Genomic DNA, 20,895 nt, shown 5'->3' with positions numbered 1-20,895 from the left:
TGTTTTTTATTTTATCTTTGGTGACATGTCTTTTAGATTTTTTGGGATGTATCTGACTAGAGATTTATCTCGAGGATGTCTTTGACTATAAAGAAAGGATGGGGCATGTTCACTGGTTTGTTTCTTGTGGATTCTTCCTTAGTAATGTGACAACTTGTCTTAGGACGTGATTGTCTAAGATCATCGATCACAGACATATGGGTCTCATGTGAACTGGGGCATTCCTTGACTATCCAATGTGTTTTTCTACATGCAATTGGTATGTTGATTCATTTGGATCTAATCCATATCCAGATGAGTTTTATCCATTTGCCATAATAAGCTCGATGATGATACAATCACTTAAAAAGAACAAAAATTATTATCACCTTTGTATCCTCTTTCTCATCATTCTTCTTTCTTTTCTCCTTTCATCATCCCTTTCTTCTCTCTCTTTTTCATCATTTCTTTCATCATCTTCTTCATTCTTCTCATTGCAGCGAGATCAATCAAACGCTTTATGCAACTGATGCATGTCTTTGAATCTTCGATTGTTTTATCAAATCAATCAACTTGCTTCTTGCAATCTCCACGCCCTTGGATCAATCAATATTTGGATCACCTTATCTTGTGCTAACATCAATCCCTATTGGCTCAATCAGCTTAATCAACTTATCAACCTAAGTATATTGTTCATTTTGATTAATTGTTTAATTACACCTCATCAATTGTGCATTTCCATCAAATATACATCTCAACTTAATCATTGACACAATATTAATAATCCAATCTCCTTTTCACAATCTATTGAGAGATCAATCTTCTCATAGGTTCGATCAATCTCTTGAGGGGGCATATCATATCAATTATCATATTTTTCATGATATCTTTGGGGCATATATCAGTCGATCATTTTCTTTGAAACAATACGCTAGGTTACATTGTCTTAAAGAGTGGAAAAATGTAGACACATAATTTTTTTTTAAATGTTCCTTGCATTCAATCTTAAAGTTTTTAATCATTAGGTGGATCCATTCTTTAATAATCCTATTTTTCATTATAATATCCATATTATCCATTATTTTATAATATTCATAATATTATTATATTTCATCATTATTCATTAAATCCATATATTTGGTTATCCTCCATTAATTCATTTAATCCATTAATATATTCTATTACTAATTCATTTTCCAAATCTCCTACACATCAACTTCATCCTCTATTTATCATTTCCCACTCTTATCCATTTCATCAACCTACAAAATGTGGGATGAACACTTACACCTCCAAACTAATCTTTTATCCCACATTCATCTTGAAACCTTGATTCCACCCTGAGAACATCTATAAATACCTTGCTCCTCCTCATTTCTAAGCTTGGCAAAATCAATCTATCTCTTGCATCTTTGTTTTCTTTTGCATTCTCGTTAGTTTACTTTTGCATCCATCTCTCATATCTTTCAATCGTCTTGCACTCATCCTCAATCTTCGTTCTTTATGGCATCTTGTGTAATTCTGTTGACGTCATCCATTTTAAACACAAGATCTTGATAGATAGGAGTACAATGGAGGCAAATTCTTGTTAATGCATGTGTCTGTGTGTTTTGTTTATTTTAGCTTTGCATGTGTGTTTTCTTGAAGGTACTTCATTTTTTGATATTAAATCAATTTCAATCTTCTCTCATAAGATCTCAGATCAGATTTTCGCATCTATAGTGAGAGTTATAATTAATATTACAAAAATATAATTAAAAAAATATAATTTTAAATTAACAATAATTCAAAATTATAATAATTAAGAATTACAACAAATATTTTTATTACAATACTATAAAGGCAAGTACATGCCACTATGTGGCACTTGTTAATATTTAGATTTTGTTATATTTGAATTTTGCATTTAGTTTTTTATTCTAATTTTTAATTTAGATTTAAATTTGACACTTATCTTAATTATTTGTCTTTTTTATAACATTACAAATAATATTTTTTAAAGTTATTAGAATTGATTTAATTTATAATTATTTGAATTTATATTTAACTTATATAATATTATTAATATTTCTTCTAATAAATTAAAAAAATTACTTTTAACTTTTTTTAATATTTATTATTTTTTTTAGTATTTGAATTTTGATATATTTTAACTTTGCATTTAATTTAATTTAATTTATTTTAATTTTTAATTTATATTTACGTTTAATATTTTTAATTATTTAATATGTGTGTGTGTGTGAAGACCCACACATCAATCTCTCCCTCTCGCTCCAACTTTCTATATCTCTCTACTTCTCTACTATTATCTCTCTATTTCTCTTCCTCTCTCTCTCCCTCTATATATATTTATATATCTTCGTCCTCTCTCTCTCTCTCTCTCGCTCTCTCTCTCTCTCGCTCTCTCTCTCTCTCTCTCTCTCTCTCTCTCTCTCTCTCTCTCTCTCTCTCTCTCTCTCTCTCTCTCTCTCTTCTCTCTCTCTCTCTCTCTCTCTCCAAATCTCTTACTCTATATTCCTCTCTCTTTCTCTTCCTCTATTTATCATTTCCTATATCTTTACCTTTCTATCTCCCCATCTCCCTTCCAATTATCCCCCACTTTTAAATCTAATTATTAAAAAAATAATATTAAAAAATATAATAATTAATACAAAAAATGTTAAATTAATAAGTAATTCAAAAATAGATATATTTAAAACATATTATCTATATATGTATTTAAAAATAAATAATTTTAAATCGATAAATCAATTATGCACTCTCATCAAATGAATACAACATCAGAGACTAACCCTACCTAATCCCTACTCTAAACACATATCCTAACACTATTGGCAAGGACTTTACAGATTGTGTCTTTTGTTTGAATTTAGATCTTATTTCATTTTTTTCCTAGGAGGAAACATAAGAATACAAATATATGTCTACATAGACAATTTTTAAATCATTTAAAATTTCTATTAACATAAATAAAAAATTTAACAATTAACATAAGAGGAATCATAAGAAGAGAAATATATTTCTAAATCTATAATTTGTAGATCATTCTAAACAATAAAAATAGTTAAAAAATTATATTATCCATTTTTAAATTTATTAATAAAAAAATTATTTCTTTTAAATAAATATGTTTTTGATTAATAAAGTAGTGAGAACAAGGGCACTGACCCTTTACATAGAAAAACTATTAAACATCGTAGCATAGAAACAACAACTATCAGCAAAAAAGAACCAAGTCTTTAGAAATAAGAAACAATAACAGAAAACAAAAACAAACTACAGGGGTGCCTTGCGCACCCTAGTGGCATCCATAGCATTGTTCCATTTGTTTGACAGGAACTTGTAGAGGTCCCTAGTGTTGGCATTATGTGAACTAGTATGTGGACATAATGACATTGTATGTTGTCATTGATGTCAATATGTTGAAGAGGTATGAACCGACATATGTGAGAACCGGTATAACACTGTGAACCGGCATTTGTGCCAAAGTGAAGTGGTGTGCTTGTTCAAGATGAACTAGCATATGGTTATGGGAACCGGCACATGGAAGCGTTGTATGACTACCAATTGGTAGTCTCAACTTCAGGGTTTTCAGTTGAAGTGCTTCAAGCCTATATGGCTTAACCGGTGATCTTTGTGTAATGAGTAAGCAGTATAACAAAGAACAGATCATGTTGCCACGTCAGCCTTATGTGCGTGAAGGATCTTGCATGAAGAAGACTATCCCTATCTACCTTGGGAATGTGCGAAGTTTGTAAACAGTGAAAACGCGTGATGGATTATCAGCCGCCATGAAATCGGTGGATAATGAACGATGGAGAATGTATTGAGATTTATTCAAGATCTACTGCATTTAATATAGTATGATCAACAATCAGGATTGAACTGTTTGAATTCCTTAACCTAACAGGTCTAGGGTTTAGGGTTTATGCTATCGACCTATCTATTGTCCTATAAGGTTGATGTTGTGATTCTTTCAGAGGTTGTTGGCAAAAGCTATGTGTGAGTATCCAAGAGAAGGGATACGAGATCCTTGCTAGACCAGAGGAGAGAAGTGATACCTGTAGAGTGTAAGTGCAGAAGGTGAAGAGGAGATTAAGTGGATTTGCATTGGCATTGAGTGCTGTTACTAGATCATTGTAATATTTGTTGATCTCTAACCACCTCAACAGTTGGAAAATCCCCTAATAGGGTAGCCTTAACTAGCTTGTTGTAAATCCCTTAATAGGGTAACTCAAAGTTATTGAGATCTGGAAAGCTAGAGAGCTTTCGAAATCCTTTAGCTATTGAGTTCTTGAAATCCTCTAACAAGGTACCCTTAATAGGGTTTAACCCTTAACCGGGTGATCTCTAATAGGATCGGTTCCTAGCAGAACCTTTTGTAATGTCTTTAACCGGACAAGGCTTCTAACAGAGTGGACTTCCAAAGAGTTCAACAACAAGCTTATGGGTATTCATCCCCACCGTGGTTTTTCCCAGTTGGGTTTCCATGTGAAAAATATGTGTGTCATGTGTGATTCTTTTATCTTGTGATGCTTTGTTATTACCTATTAAGCATATGATGGTTCTGTATTTTATGCCTGTCAATAAAACATGTTAAACTAGCTGTTGTGAAGATATGATGATAGATTACCTGTTCATACATAAGGGTGAAATAGTAGTGTAGTTCTGAGTTGAGTGGAAAGCTCAGTGAGTAATTGGTTTATGATTGTTTTAGTTGCTCTGAGTTTTACCGGTTGCACTCTGTTTCAAACCAGTGTCACTGTTTGCTAGTCATTTGGAGTGATTGTTGTTGAACCAGTTTAGGTCTATATTTTGTCTATACTGATTCACCCCCCCCCTCTTAGTACTGGTTTGGTACTATTCATTCATCATTGAGTTATCACCTAGCCTCCTGCTTGTCCTCCTCAGTGTCCGCATAGCATTCCCTCAATAGAGAGAGGGTGAGCACAAAACTATATAAAACCTACACATGGAATTTGTTCAGGCCACCATTTGGGCTTCCCAAGCCTCCATCTTGTTCTTGAGTTGGTTGACATTCTCCTTGATAGTCTATAGATCAAGTGTAGGGCTGAGGTTTTTAATTCTTTGCATGAGTTCCAACACATCCATGCTCAACTTTTCCATTTGTTGGAGAGTAGGGACCTCCTGGGGATTCTCAGCAGCCAAGTCATCTGTAGTTTCTTTAGTCTCGTTGGGCACACCACCAGCAAGGGATTTATCACTATCATTAACTAGACCCATTAGAGGGATAGAATGCATCACCTATTCAGTCATTTTTAAATCTGAATCCGAATTACCAGATTCCAATGCTTTGCTACCAGAGATTTCCACTCCCATAAGACCCTCAGTGTCCGTGTTCATAGGGGTCGTATCCTTATCATCAATGAGATCCTGGGTTTTCATTTCAGAGATACTCATGTCAGTGGCACCAATAGTGGTCAGGACCATGGGGTCCGTAGTCACATTTACATCCACAACATCCCCATCAGGGCCCCCATAGTGGTATTAGGGCCCTCCTCCTTCTTGTCCCCAGTGGGGTCCTCCTCAGAGTCCAGATTCTCGATCACCGGGGTCTTCTTTCTGTGGCCTTTAGAATTTAAATAAATATGTTATTTAAATTGTACTTCATTTTATTATATTTCATTTTTTATTTTTCAATGAGTAGAGTAATATTAAATTTATTAATATTTTCATTATTTTGTTATTCTCATAAATTAACTAATTCATATTTTCAACAATTATTTTGAACATTATATAAGGTTCTAATATTTTCAAAAGAAAGGGGTCATGACATAAAATGACAAGGTTGCAAATTTATACCACCACCACTACCCACCTATTAATTCACTCTCCAATTAAATTTTACTAATTTAAATCCATTATTAAATTATTAATGTTAATCCATGCTAGTTTTATATCATTTACCATCATACATATTAATCATGATTATCAAGTTCAATTTAAAATTCGATTTATTAAATTCATTCACATCATATATATAGCCATATCGGTTCTTCATAATTTAATTATTATATTAAAAACTATAATTTCAATAGACTATATCAATAATTATCAAAACTCCACCTATCCTTTAAATTGTCACTTCATCGCCTACTTACTTTATTAACAATATAATCTATCATTAAAAGAAAAATCAAACAACTCTATAAGAGTTAAGATTAACTAGCATACATATATTTTATAAATAAAATTCATGTAGAGGATGCAGAGAGATACCAATTATAAAAAATATTTAACATTTATAAATATAAACAAATGACAAGATATGCTATTTAAAAAAATTAAAATAGATATAAGGACAATATTGCATTAATCAATTGATGAGACATTAGAATCTTATTTACAAGATAGATACACATGCAAGAAATTGAATTTAATAAAACTTATAGCTTAGTAATAGAATCTAATAAAAAATTGCTTTCAAATGAATAATTAATCAATCTTAAATAAATAAATCATTATACTTTATGCTCTTTCCTTATCACTATTCTAATTGTATTATATATTTGATCATGATATCAATCTTGATCCATGATTCAATCATATCAAATAGAAAGCTAAATATTCTATCATTTCATTTATAACATGATTATATTTTTTTGTACGTGGAGGGGGTAAGAACTTATATATGGATATGAGCGAGAAGTGGAGCGCAAGTGTGCAGTTGAGGATAAGGACAATCCTAAAGCTAATGGTCTCAATGATGGCATAATGTTTTGTGTTGTTTTTTCCTTTTTTCTTGGTTTGGGGTTTCTATGGTGTTGGGTTCCCTTTGCCGATTCTGGTTGTTTGATTCATCTTTTGGTTGCAGACGAGCTTGTTTTCTCTCTTGCTAGGCTTGGCATTGTTGGTGAAGTGGTGGGTCGGGGGGCCTTTCTTGTTGATTTGTGCACTATTTTTGCTTATGGTTTTGGTGGAGGTTTTATTTTGTTCATTGTCCTGGTATTGGGTATGTTCTCTCCTTCCTATTTGATTGTGTTTTTTTTTTATCATTGCTTCTATGGGGCTTGTGTTTTCTAAGGAGGGTTAGCTTTTGGTAGGGGTTTTTTCTACTCTTTCTATTCATGTTGTGCCTCTTTTTCTCTCTGTTAAGGTTTTGGTTGGTGGGGGAGCTAGAATAGATGCTGAGGGGAAGTTTTTTGGCTTCAAATTAGAGGATGTTCTACTTTCATTTTGTTGGGGGATGTTGTTGAGTTTGGCTATGCCTGCATTCTTGTTGGTGGTTTTTCTATGTTTTGTGTGTGGAAGGATTTCCTATCCTTGGTTCTCACTAGCCGATTTTCTCCTTAGGGTGGCTTGGGTGTTGGAGGGTTTTTGCGATGGTGGGTTTGTCCCTCTTTTCTTCAGTGATGCCCTCATCATGGTTTTTGGTCCTTTGTTGTTGTTGGGTGGATGCTTTGCTTTGCTACTGTAGAGCTGGTGTTTGGGAGATATTTGAGTTTCTCCTTCTATTTTTCTCGATTGTCCCAAAGTTTGTAGGGCTGTTTCTGTTGTTCTTTGGAGTTTTTCCCTAAGGGCTTCCTCCTTTGTCTGGGGGATGAAGTTTTTTCTTGCATGTTTTGAGCAGGCCTTGTTTATGAATGCTCTTTTGGTGAGGCCCTTTGTTTCTTTCCTCTTGGATTCCTATCATGTGTCTCTTATCAAGGAGTGATCTCCTATAATTTTATAATGGGGAGGCTCTTTCTTAGTTCTTCTTTGTACTTTTTTCTTCCCTTGTTGACCCTATAAAGGTAGGTTCATCTTCTTTTGGGGTGGAGAATGGCAATTTGGAAGCTATTGTTGTGGATGCAGGTGTGGCTCATTTTTAGCCCTTTGTTTTGTTCATTTCTTCTATTACTGACCCTATTGAGGTGGGGACATCTTCTATTGAGGTGGAGATGGGATTTTTTGGTGTGGTGGGGATTGGATTTTTGGGGGCTATTGTTGATCCTTCTCTGTTGGCTAAGGGAGCCACTCTAAAATCCATTTTATTGGTTGGGGGAGCCTATCAAAACCTTCATATGATGTTATTCAAAAGGTTTTGGGAGCCTTTTTAAAAGCCAGTTACCCAAGTTTCTCTTTCATATTTTGTCTCTTATTTCTGGGTCTTTGGCTATGGGAGCTTTGTCATAGGTTATGGGAGCCTTGCAAAACCCATGTTTTAGGTTGTGAGAGCCTATATAAAACCTTTGTCTTTGTACCTCTAAGGTCTCTTGTTTGATGGCTTTGGCCTTGTGGGTGTTTGAACTAGAACTTTGATGCTTAACTTTTTATGTTTGGTAGGTGGTTAGCTGTTGTTAGTCTTTGTTGTATTTTTTGCAGCATTCTATTTTTGGGGTTCTGGATTCTTGCTAATTCCAAAGGGTTTCAGATCCCTTCAAAACCCAATATAAGGGTTTTTGGGTCCCCTTAAAACCTTTTTTACCCTTAATAAAAAATATGATGATATTTTTTATTTAATATTTTATTACTTGAACCTAACAATCTCTAAAAAATTATCAAACATGGGAATAGATTTTGGAAAGCCAAATACTCTAAACCTCAGAGTAGATAAGCTTGATGATGATGGCTTTCAAATTTAGCGTTATAGTTTAATTTAATGTTCAATTAGGTTCAAGGTCAATGTTTAATTTTTTTTAAGGTTTTATAAGTGTAAGAGTACAATTTAGATTTGGGTTAATAGTTAGGCTTCAATTTGGTTTAGTATTAGGGTTCAATTTTGTTTGGTGTTAGGGTTAAGGTTTAATTTAGTTTAACATTTCTGATAGATTAGATTCTATTAGTTTAAAAATATTTAATGAAGACATATTAATAAAAAATGAGACCACTTGATAAGACACTAATAGGGATGTCATTTAATTAAAAAATCATTAAATAGGGTTAGTATAAGGCTCAATTCAAGGTTTAGGTTTAAGGTTTAATTTGGTTGAGTGTTAAGGTTAGGATTTAATTTTGTTTAATATGTAATTTGGTTTAGGGTTAAGGTTAGGGTTCAATCTAGTTTGATGTTAAATTTGGTTTTCAAGGTTGATCATTTCTATATCTTCCATATTATTCTCTATGACCTAAAGATTTGGATTCAAATCAAGATTTAGGATTTAGGCTCAATTTGGTATCAATTAAGTTTGAATTTGATTTTAGATAGAATCTAGCTTAAGGTTCCATTTGGTTTAGTGCTAGGGTTCAATTTGGTATAGGATTAAGGTTCAAAGTGCTTTTGTGTTAGGGTTCAATTTGGTTTAGTGTTTTTGATTAAGGTAAAAACAGGTTTTGAAGGGACCCGAAACCCTTTAACAATAAAGAAGAGAGTAGTCCAGACTTAACAAGGCATTAAGCCAAAAAGAGACCACAAAAGACCATGCTACCCCATAATATATATAATAGGCCTCAAAACAAAGAGGGGGAAAACAAAAAGATAGATGAAAACAACAGAAACTAGAACATAGCAGAGAAAACTAGACAACAAAAACACCAGCATCAACAAACCCAACGAAGAGGCAATAAAGAACCAACACTAGTCCAACAGATTCATTGATTGTGCCATCTCCTTTTAAATCTCAATCATTGTATTGGTGTAGTGCCCCTCCCTGATTCATTTTGTTTTTTTATACATCAAATGAATATATTGATCTAGTTTAGTCTACTTTATGATGATTTGATGGATCTATATTTGATCATTATTCATGATGGATCATATTGCTTATGGGATTTTGATGATGTTATGATTATTCTAACCCTACTCTATGATTATGATGAATGAGTTGATGCTATGATGTTTGTGATTGTCTTCGTGATTAGAGATGATGTCATACTACTCAATGCAAGCACAATATGATGTTGTGATTCTCTATCACTTTCCTCATCATTTATGATGTATATGTGTTGTATATATGTTGTATCATGTTTAGTGGTGGATGCAGGATTGCAGGTACTAGACATCAACTCCACCCGGTCTTACAGGTATGAGCATGTCTTTATCCCAATGGCAAGTTGTTGGAGATGGCATGTGTTTCCCTCTCATACTCTAGGCTTAAGTTGATACCCTTGTCAATTAGTGTCTTAGCTTGAGTCATTGGTCTGTGTCATGTGGTATGTTGTTCAACCTTATGTCGGGTTGCCTTGTGAGCTTGCAATTATTTATTAATTAATAATTAATTGGTTTATATAGTTTATAAATATTAAATTAAATCAATAGATGACATTAATATTTAATATTAATATGCGATTATTATTATTGGAGAATTATTATGCATTAATGTTTATTTTATGGAATTATATTTTATTGGTTATTTGGAATTGTGGAAATTAATTAATCAATTACTACATATAGCCCATTGGCGTAAATTATTAAATAATGGTTAGTACGAATACAATATATGTATACATATTTATTTACTGGGAGTTTATAATTAATTAATCATTAATTGGTGGAATTATATTAGTTGAGTATTTATGCTTATCAGTACATCCATTTATTTATTTATTATTTATTTGATTATTTTATATGTATGTGGGGGATATATAGTATTGAGTTTAAATTATATTGGCTAGAGCATTTATGTATCTATACATTTAATTATTTGTTTATTTATGTTTGGCTCATCTATTTATTGGTTATTTATTATTTATTTATATTGGTTTTGATTTATAAATTGAGCTTTTGATTTATTGGATTATTATTTATTTATTTATTGTTTAATTACTGGATGGGTATTTGTGTTTGTCCATACATTTATTTATTTATCTTCTTTATTGATTATTTATTTATTGTTGGATTATCTATTGCTAATCTAATTATTTATTTATTTAATTGCATTGTTGTTTTATGTAATGCCCCGCCCGGAACCCCAAAGAAATAACCACAACTAAGCATGAAACACTTTTTTTTTAAAGTATAAACATATAAAGTGCATTAATTACAACTTCAACACAATAATAACACAACCGGAAGACTTACACCATAATTCCTTAAGGGTTACCAATGAAGAATAAAACCAAAAGTTAAATTTCACAATTAAGATTAATCCAATAATCCATCAAAACTCATAGAACATATTAAGCCATATGCAATAACAAATTATACCATTGAAAGATTGAAAGGATACAATATAATTTCTTCTTCAATAAGTTGTTGGCATTCTACACTCTTATGAGAAGAGTTGATGTTGTCATTGATGGCAACTAACTAGCAATCATCTGGAAACCAACCAGCAGATACTGGCACCGGCAATAGACTTCTACATACACCGACAGACACTTCACCGACATCGGCAATAATGCATATCGACACTCAGGCCGACATGGAATAAAATTTTATTTATTATTTTGAATTGTAATTATCTTTTGTACAAGCCGACATGGTACATTGTAATAAACTCATATATGTATGAGATCTTTTAGGTCATTTTTATGAGGTGACAGATGTGAAGTATAAGGCAATTTTGTATAAGGTGATATAGTTAACAACGAAGGTTTTGGTTATTGACTAAGCTTAAATCGGTACTGAACTTGGCATGAGAGATGTTGTTTTGAAGCACTACATTGTATTGGATTTTGATAATCCATTTTGTAGTCAGTGTGACTCTTTATTGACAAGTGTGCTCTATGCTGTTGGCCTCCCTGCATGTGTAGGCCCCTCATTGTAAGTAGTATTTATTCATTGGCCAGTGAGTAAATATTGTGGGTCACAAATCCCACCGAGGTTTTTCCCACACTAGGTTTCCTTGTTAAATATCTTGTGTTATGGTGTGCTCCCTATGTTGTCTCTATTGTTCTTATTTGTTGCATTAATTCTTATTTACCAGTACACTATTTTAGGATGCAAAGTTTTAAATAAGTATAAATATTCTGTTAATCGGTTAGACATTGATTCACCCCCCCTCTTAGTGTCTTTGGGACTGTCATTGATTCTAACAACTGGTATTAGAGCATGGTCCTCTATTTTCACTTAACCGGCAAGCATTTAATGATGTTTTGAAGAACTTTTTTGGCTATAAAGCACCAGGAAAACCCTCATTTCAAACTCACCGAGAATTCAAACTTTCTGTGAGTGCAAAATTGAGCAAAGGCATTCAAGGCGAATCTGGTAAGTGTTTTTCAAGCATTCAACAATCATCTGGATAAGAGGTATTTTTCATAATGGTTGCTTCATCTTCTGTTCCTAAATTTATTCTGAACCCTACCATTGTGGAGAATGTGAAATGCCCTAGGCCAATTTTTAAGATAATTCTCGAGATTACGAAGCAAGACGACTCTATAGGAGCTTTTTCAAAAATACCTAAGGGAGTAGCATTTGCAAAAGACCCTAGGATTTATATACATTGCAATATAGAAGATCTAGGATTTGAGGAGTTAATGAAAATGTTTAATAAGGTCATTTGTGATGAACATGGAATTGTTAAACCTGAACACAAGATTGTGGAGACTTTAGGTTTTGTGGAGATACTGAATATCCCTCAATTTATAGAGGAAGTGGTAAGGATTGTATTAAGTAGAGCACATGGAGAATTCTTATGGTTAGATTTTGTTTGTAAGATAACCTGACAAGTAATTAGGGCAGTTACTAGTTTACCCTCAACTGGTAGTAGACCTAATAAGACAAAGAAGATTCCCAACAAAATGGTGACAAGCCTAACCAGAGAAACATCTAACAATAGATCACTTAGAGTAAATGACATTAAGGACATCAATGTGAAATATGTAAGTATGGTTCTTGGATACAAAGCCACACATGCTAACATACTCAATTCTGTTTCCAGTCTTTGTATTTACAGTGCACATGAAATGATAAACAACAATGCTAAGATAGATGTGTGTGAATGGTTAAAAGATGAGCTTATCGACAACCTGAAAAATAGTAAGGGAGACAAGAAGGGTAATTTCCTCTTTGGAAACCTTCTGGTATGTTTAATGCTATATTTCACCAAAGAGATCCTCAGTATAGGACCAAAAGACTTTGGTTATGATATACTAGTAGGAAAAAAACTACAGGAAGATTTTACCATAATGGGAATTGCTAGAGACAACAACATAACTGATTACTTTAAATCTTTCCAATCTAAGATGAGAGCTAGGGTAAGGAGTCCTCAAAGCATAGTTGAGAAATATGACAAGGAAATTTGCTTTGTCATTAAAAGAGATGAAACCTAGATGGAAGCAGTAAGCCCTAGAACTATTTGGGTTACTAAAATGGGTTATGAGGTTGATCTACATGTTCTGGAAACATATACAAAAGCATTGCTTGATGCACCAAGAGAGTCATCTGAAGAATTCTTTGGAAATGCAGAAACCATAGAGAATAAAGTATCTATGCAAAAAAGGACTAAGAGAAGAGAAAAATACATTAGGGATGCATCCAAGAAAGTAAAGGAAATCAAAGAAAATGTCATGAACCTTAGTGGCATATCAGCTAGTGAGCTTGAAGGACTTCAATCGAAGGCAAATATTTCACTGGTTGACACATCTTCTGACAGTGATAGTAGTAAGGTAGTTGAGTTCAAAAGAGTGGAAAGGAAGAGAAAACCTCACCGGTTGCCTCTCCTTCTCTGAAGAAAACAAGAACATTAAGGAAGAAACCACAGACGGTTAGGGAACCCAAGAAGAAGCTTACTCCAAAGAGAAAACAGACACCAGCAAACCCCACATTGAATGACTTACTGAATGAAATAACAGAGGAAGGCAATTTGTCTAATGTGAACAAATGGTATACTTCTTCAAATGATACTAATAGAAACACTATTGAAGAAATCATTATTCTTCATTTAGACATTTATAAGAAAGTTTTGATTGAAGTTGTTGAGGAGCTACCAAATGATCTCTACATGAGATTAGAAGCTAAAAGGCTATCAATGATGGAATTAGACAAGAAATTGAAGGTTGAAGAACTCTTGGTAGTTCACCCGGTTAACTCCAAAGAAGAAATTGATGAACTTATTTCTAAGGCTAACCGATTAGTATTTGCTAGTGGACACTAGTAGGTAAGCCTAATTGCTGGAAGAGTGAAGGAAATTACAGATGAGACTATAAATAAATGGGACATATTCTTTGTGGAGAAAGAAAAACAAGAGGAAATGAATAGAACTAAAAAGACATTCAAAGTGTATCAGAAAGACAAGGACAAGGGAAAAGGAAAAATTGGTGGAGTTCCAAACATTAATATTAGTGACAATCTTCCATCACCACCTTTGGATACTACACTGGTACACTCAGAAGATCCACCAGTTATTAACACTGAAAGTATTACACATGATACTAATCCTGAATCAGAGATACTTCTTACAATGAATGTGGATACTCAAGAGGTAAACATTGTTGTGGATAAAGATAATTCAGAGGTTAAAGTAGACATTGTTGATAATGAAAAGATTTCAAAGGAACCGACACAAACAGTTGACTCTCAAGAAGCTGAGATCCCAACCCAAATAGAGCAACTGTCAGAGACTGAAAAACCTGCTGAAGATAAAGGTACTTGCATAGGGCCACCGGAGATAGAGATACTGACAGTTGAACTTTCAGAGAAACAAACTGAGGCAGAGGTACACACAGAAATAGAGAAACTGGTAATCACCATAACATTGAAACAATCTGAGAAACCTTTGTAGGTTGAGATGCAAACCTAGACTGATCCACTAGAGGAAAATTCAAGCAAAATGGATACACCTGATGGAAGCAAAGAGGTAATAAAGATAATTGGTTAGACATCTAACACATCTACAAGTGAATTCAGACCTACCAATGTTACAGAGGTACTTTTGGATTTAATCAAGAAGATAACAGATTGCAATGCATTGGCCTACAAGGGAATTGACAACACTTTACCTATTCTTAAGTTGATTGCACCAAATTGTAACATAGATCATATTAAGGTTTATTTAGGTAAATTGGACACATTGTCCAAATTTATTGTTGATAATGTAATAACTATTGACAAGGTGAATGAGGACACAATTAAGGAGAGAGTTGAAAAAGAGAAAAACAAATTCTTTGAAGACACTATAAATAAGTGTATAGAACACTTGAATACATTATTACCAGTACTTAACTCTACAATTTTGGAATACAAGGAGCTATATAGGGAAACATGCAAACCTCACCTTTTGACAAAGGACATAGATAAGGAGATCAGTAAAACACATAAAGAAATTGATGACATAGCTGATAATATAATTGGTTCATCTAGACATATATCAGTTATTGAGCAGGAAATGGTAGGTTTTGAGGAGAAATTAGAGAAAACTAAGAAAGAGAAGGCAAGGATAAGGTCAAATGCCTGGGAACTTAAAGATAAACTTGGTCCTAAGTTGGACAATCTTATCTCTCAGAGAAATGAAATCTCTATGGCATTAGTTCTGGAGAGCGATCACCAGAAAAACACATGCATTATCTCACCGATACGATCCAACAGACTGAGGCAACTTTGAATGATAGCAAAAGGTTTATGCATAGTCTAAATTTAGTTTTGGCAAATATATTTCAAATTGTAACCAACCGGTTACAGACTTTGAGGTGAAATTTTTGCACTCGTTTGATTATTTTTGACAAACCTTTGTCATTGATGTTAAAGGGGGAGTAGTGGAGGAGAAAAATGCTTATACAGAGGAGATCACTTGCTCAGGGGGAGCACATCTTTTTGGAATCTTTTTCAACTTCAATTTTTGGAAACAATTTTTGGATTTTTCTCATGAGTGTTGCCATCAATGCCAAAGGGGGAGATTGTTGGCATTCTACACTCTTATGAGAATATTTGATATTGTCATTGATGGCAACTAATTGGCAATCATCTAGAAACCAACCGACAGATACTGACATCAGCAATAGACTTCTACATACACCAACAGACACTTCACCGGCATCGGCAATAATGCATACCGACACTCAGGCCAACATGGAATAAACTTTTATTTATTGTTTTGAATTGTAATTATCTTTTGTACAAGCTGACATGGTACATTCTAATAGACTCATATACAACAAAACACAAGTTAATCGACATCACAAAACACAAGTGAGTCGACATTCACAAAACACAAGTGAATCGACATCACAAAACATAAGTGACCCTAAAGAGAGAGTGTCATCACATAGCTTATGATGGTTACCATGGTTAGCCTCCATAGGTCCTGGCACCCATCTTGGGTTTATCCTGGTAACCTTTCCCAAACCTCTGGCTCCAACTAAGTCTCATGTGGACACTTCCAACCTTTCGCGAAGACAAGGTGGTTGGTTTGCCATTCCAAGCCTTCTCACTACATTATGAGCCCTGTACAAGCACTCACCTATGTGCAAGGTAAAATATCTTATTTAATGTTATGACCTACCCACCTAATCAATTAATTAGATTATCACTTATTATCTAACTTTTGATGGGTTATCCTACCATCCACTTTGGGCACGGCCCCCACTCGAAAGCCACTCTCTCAAAGGACACTAAACAAACATGGTCTCTCCATGAGGACCCTATGGCGAAGCAGACAACCATAACACCACTATCCAAAAACAAGTGGTTAAAACAAGGACATACTAACTCTTGGTTAACCATAAGGCAAAGACACTACATGGTTAAGTCAACGAGGTCATCATATATCACTTGGTCAAAGGTACCAAATACGCCACAACAGGACGACTGAACCAAATATGAGAAATAACACAATTATAACTCTTTGCAAGGAAAGCTAATTTCACCAAGTCCGCACTCATACAATCTTTAAGAAAATCAACATCATAACACTTACAATTTCATGGATTGAAAATTAAATAAAACACCCTTTCATTCATAAACTTCATTCATCTCTATACAATTTTCAATTTAATATTCCCAACAGGAATAAAATCCACATTAAATATTCAACCAAATAAAATATGAATTACTAAAAGACATTTAATCCATTCCCAGAATTCATCCCAATTTACCAATTTGAATTCATAATTCATGCCTTGATTTCAATAATTAAATTTATTAAATCTACATAATAAAAATCGATTTACAAGTTACCATTGATTTTTAACATTAAAAAACAACTTTAAAATATTTCATTTTATAAAAATTAAATTAACGACACATAAAAAAGTTGTACTGCGAAGGGTACAAGGTCACGCGGGACCAAAGCCTACTGCGATAGTGCTGCTGACAAAACAACATGCACTACCTGTTGGTAGACCTGCTACCACCAGTAGCAGGTCTACCGACCAGTAGTGTTGGTAGCAGCCGCTACCAACCGGTAGCAGTCCTACCAACCGGTAGTGCTGCTACTACGTAGCAATATTGCTAACCGGTAGTGATGCTATGTGTAGCAGTACTACCAACCGGTAGTACTGCTACCTACAGGTAGCAGACACTATTGACCTACATGGTGGGGCTAGCCCACCACGGGGTAAGGTAAGGTCAAATCTAATAAAAAAAAATCATACTTTCATAGCATTTAAAATCAATATGATACAAAATCGATTCATCCCCTGTTCATTTCACGGGCACACACACACACAATGCCACACTCCAGAATACAAAGGGATATTTACCAATAAGGTAAATGATAAATTAAAATCACACAAGAGCCCAATAAATAAAGATTTAGGTAACCAAAGAAGAATTAATCAAATAGGAGAAGGATTAAGATCAATTTCCTCACTTCCACAACACAGGAAGAATTCCTTACATCTATCAAGAGGTAAACCACCAATTTTTGCCAACATAAACCCCAAATCTTGGGCAATTAGATACTAGAAAGCACACAATAAGCTAAAGCTAATTATTTCTATTCCAAATAGAAGAGGTAATTCAAGAATTTGATTTTTCATGAACAAATAACAAACAGAAAATAGAGAAATGAACCATTTCTTTCCATTATGCAAACATTTGATATGAGTTCCACAAAATCAACAATAAGAGGCACTCTTTCTTTCATTCCAACCATTCAACAAGGATTTACAAGAGATTTGCATTTTTCCAACACATAGGAAGAAACTAAAATATTCAAAATTAAATTTCAAACAAGAAGAGATTATCCAACCTTCAAGCAAACTAGCAAGCAAAATGATGGAAGAATCCCAGTCCTTGCAACCCAAATCCAATTCCAGCTCCTCTTTCAGAATGGTTTTCCAAATTTTTCTTTCAAAAATTATGCCTCCTCATTCCCGTGAATTTCCAGGAAAATATGGGAAAAATAATTTCAACCTAAACTTCTAGGTTAAATTTTTTTCCATCCAATCAGATTAAATTATTTAAATAGTAAAAAGCAATCAGATTTACCCTTTTTCCAAAAACAATTATGTTCCAAAAAACAAAATATAAAAGTCAATGGAAAGGTAAAAAGGAAAAGCTTTTATTTTTATTTCATTTCCTTTTTCACAATACTTTCCTTCAACATAATCATTTAACACTTAAATGGCTGGGCAATTATTTGTTTCTTTCCACAATATATATTAATGCAAATTTACACAATAAAATAAGTCATTTAACCATTTAATCTAGCAAATCATTAATTTAATTAAATCAATAATCTCAAGAGCATAATAATTAACTAATTATGCTAACCTTAAGATAGCATCATCCACTCAATTAAATAACCATTAAAATACGTGAAAGCACACAAAATGAAGAATGATCAAATGATGACTCACAAATGACCAAGCCAAAGCACCATGACTCGCATACCGGCTAGACGGGAAAGACAACCGTTTGACAACACTGACATGAGTGTAACTGCGGGTCAAGTTAGGGTCCAACCACTATCTCCTCCACTCCCATTGGACATATAAGGCATGCTCAGACCTGTGAAACTAGGTGGAGTCAATACCCCGTACCTACCCGGTAGTAGTACATGCAATGTCCTACACCAAAGAACCACATGTGCATATATACAATAATATATATAAACAGACATGACACGCACACCGATGAAGGAGAATCATGACATTCCTTGTCTCACCAAAGTGAGTGAAGGAAAATCATCCCCTTGCATCTCATACACATACAAACACACAACATATGAATAACGCATCGCACATATAAGGTAAAAGTGTCAGGTCATGATAATGATCCATAAAATAACATTAATCATAAGCACTGAAATACAGCATAAAAGCAGACACCATAAATCCAGATAAATAATGAAATAACATCACATAGAATCTAAATCAAAATACAATAATGTTCCACTGAACAGTCAACTGAAGTGAAACATAGATACAAAAAAAAAGAGATTGATCAAGGAGGGGTACTACATTGTCCCCCCCAAGCCTAGGCTTACTCTTGGAAGCTTAAAACAGATAAGAATAAAGCTCTCTCATCTTCGTTGCATCTTCCCATGTCACTGAGGTCTCATCACTTGGGTCCCATAGGACCCTTACCTAGTCGATGGTACAACCCCTGAGGGTCCAATCCCGATATTGAAGAATGTGCATGGGCTCCATGGAAAGCTGCCCATCCTTGACTTGCAGAGTGTTCCAATCAAGAACATGAGTCACATCAAGATGATAAGGTCAAAGAACTGAAACATGAAAGACATTGTGGATGCAGGATAGACTCAGTGGCAAGGCAAGACGGTAGGCAACAGGTCCTCTCCTCTCAAGGATCTCAAAAGGGCCTGCAAAATGAGGCACCAACTTAGAACCCTTTCCATAATAGATCAGAATCTTTCGCGGATGCACTCTCAAGAACACACGGTCGCCAATAGAAAATGACGATCTACTCTATGGGCATCGACATACTTTTTTGCCTATCCTGAGCAGCAACCAAAAGGCCATGAATCTGCTCAACCTACTACTCCATCTCATGAAGCAAATCTGGTCCTAAATGTACCCTATCCTCCAACCGATCCCAACTCAAAGGAGTATGGAAAGGATGACCATACAAATCCTGGAAGGGAGACATGCCTATAGATCTATGATATCCATTGTTATAAGCAAACTCCACAAGGAAAATATATTCCTCCTAGCACGACTGCTGGTCCATAACATACATGCGAAGCATGCCTCCAAATCCTGATTCACATGCTCAGTCTGACCATTGGTCTCTAGGTGATAAGCTGAACTGAAGTTCAACTAGGTTCCGAAAGCATGCTGAAGTGAGGTCCATAAGGCTGAAGTAAAGATAGGGTCTCTATCAAAAATGATCCCCCTTGGGATCCGATGCAACCTCACCACATCTTCCAAGAAGACTTGTGCCACCACTGTTGCTGTATAAGAAGATAGAATAGGAACAAAATGAGAAACTTTGGTCAATCTATCAACAATTACCATGATGGCATCATGGTGATGCGAAGAAACTGGCAACCCTACAATGAAATCCATGGAAATGATACCCCATTTCCAATCTGGTATCAAATTAGGCTGTAAAAGCTTTGCAGGGTGTTGATGCTCCACCTTCACCCGCTGACATTCTAAGCACTTTGACACAAAATCAGAAATGTCATGTTTCATACCAGCCTAATGATATATCTGTCTAAGATCTGTGTGCATCTTCTTGACACCAAGGTGTGCCGAATAAGGTGCACGATGGGACTCAGTCATGATCAAAACGCGAAGACCCTCCCAAGGAGGTACATAGATCCAACCAAGATGTCAAAGAAGAACATTTGACTCAAGAGTATACCTAGAATATCTACCCTCCAATGGTCTTCTGGACTCCACCATGGCTCTAACATCCTGATACCAGGTGTCCTGAGGAAGAACTCCAAGAATTCTCTCACTCAAGTCCATACCAAGGGACAATGCTACAACTTCATGACGCCTACGACTCAAAGCATCTGCCACTATGTTCTCTTTCCCCTGAATATAACAAACCTCAAAATCATACTCGGAGAGTAATTCCATCCATCTTCGTTGTCGAGCATTCAAGTTCAGCTGTGTGAAAATATACTGCAAACTATGGTGATCACTATGCAACTCAAACGGACTCCCAAATAGGAAATGTCGCCA

This window comes from Cryptomeria japonica, chromosome 9, assembly GCF_030272615.1.
Source record: "Cryptomeria japonica chromosome 9, Sugi_1.0, whole genome shotgun sequence".
In the NCBI taxonomy this organism is placed as follows: Eukaryota; Viridiplantae; Streptophyta; class Pinopsida; order Cupressales; family Cupressaceae; genus Cryptomeria; species Cryptomeria japonica.
This window is presented reverse-complemented; position numbering follows the sequence as displayed.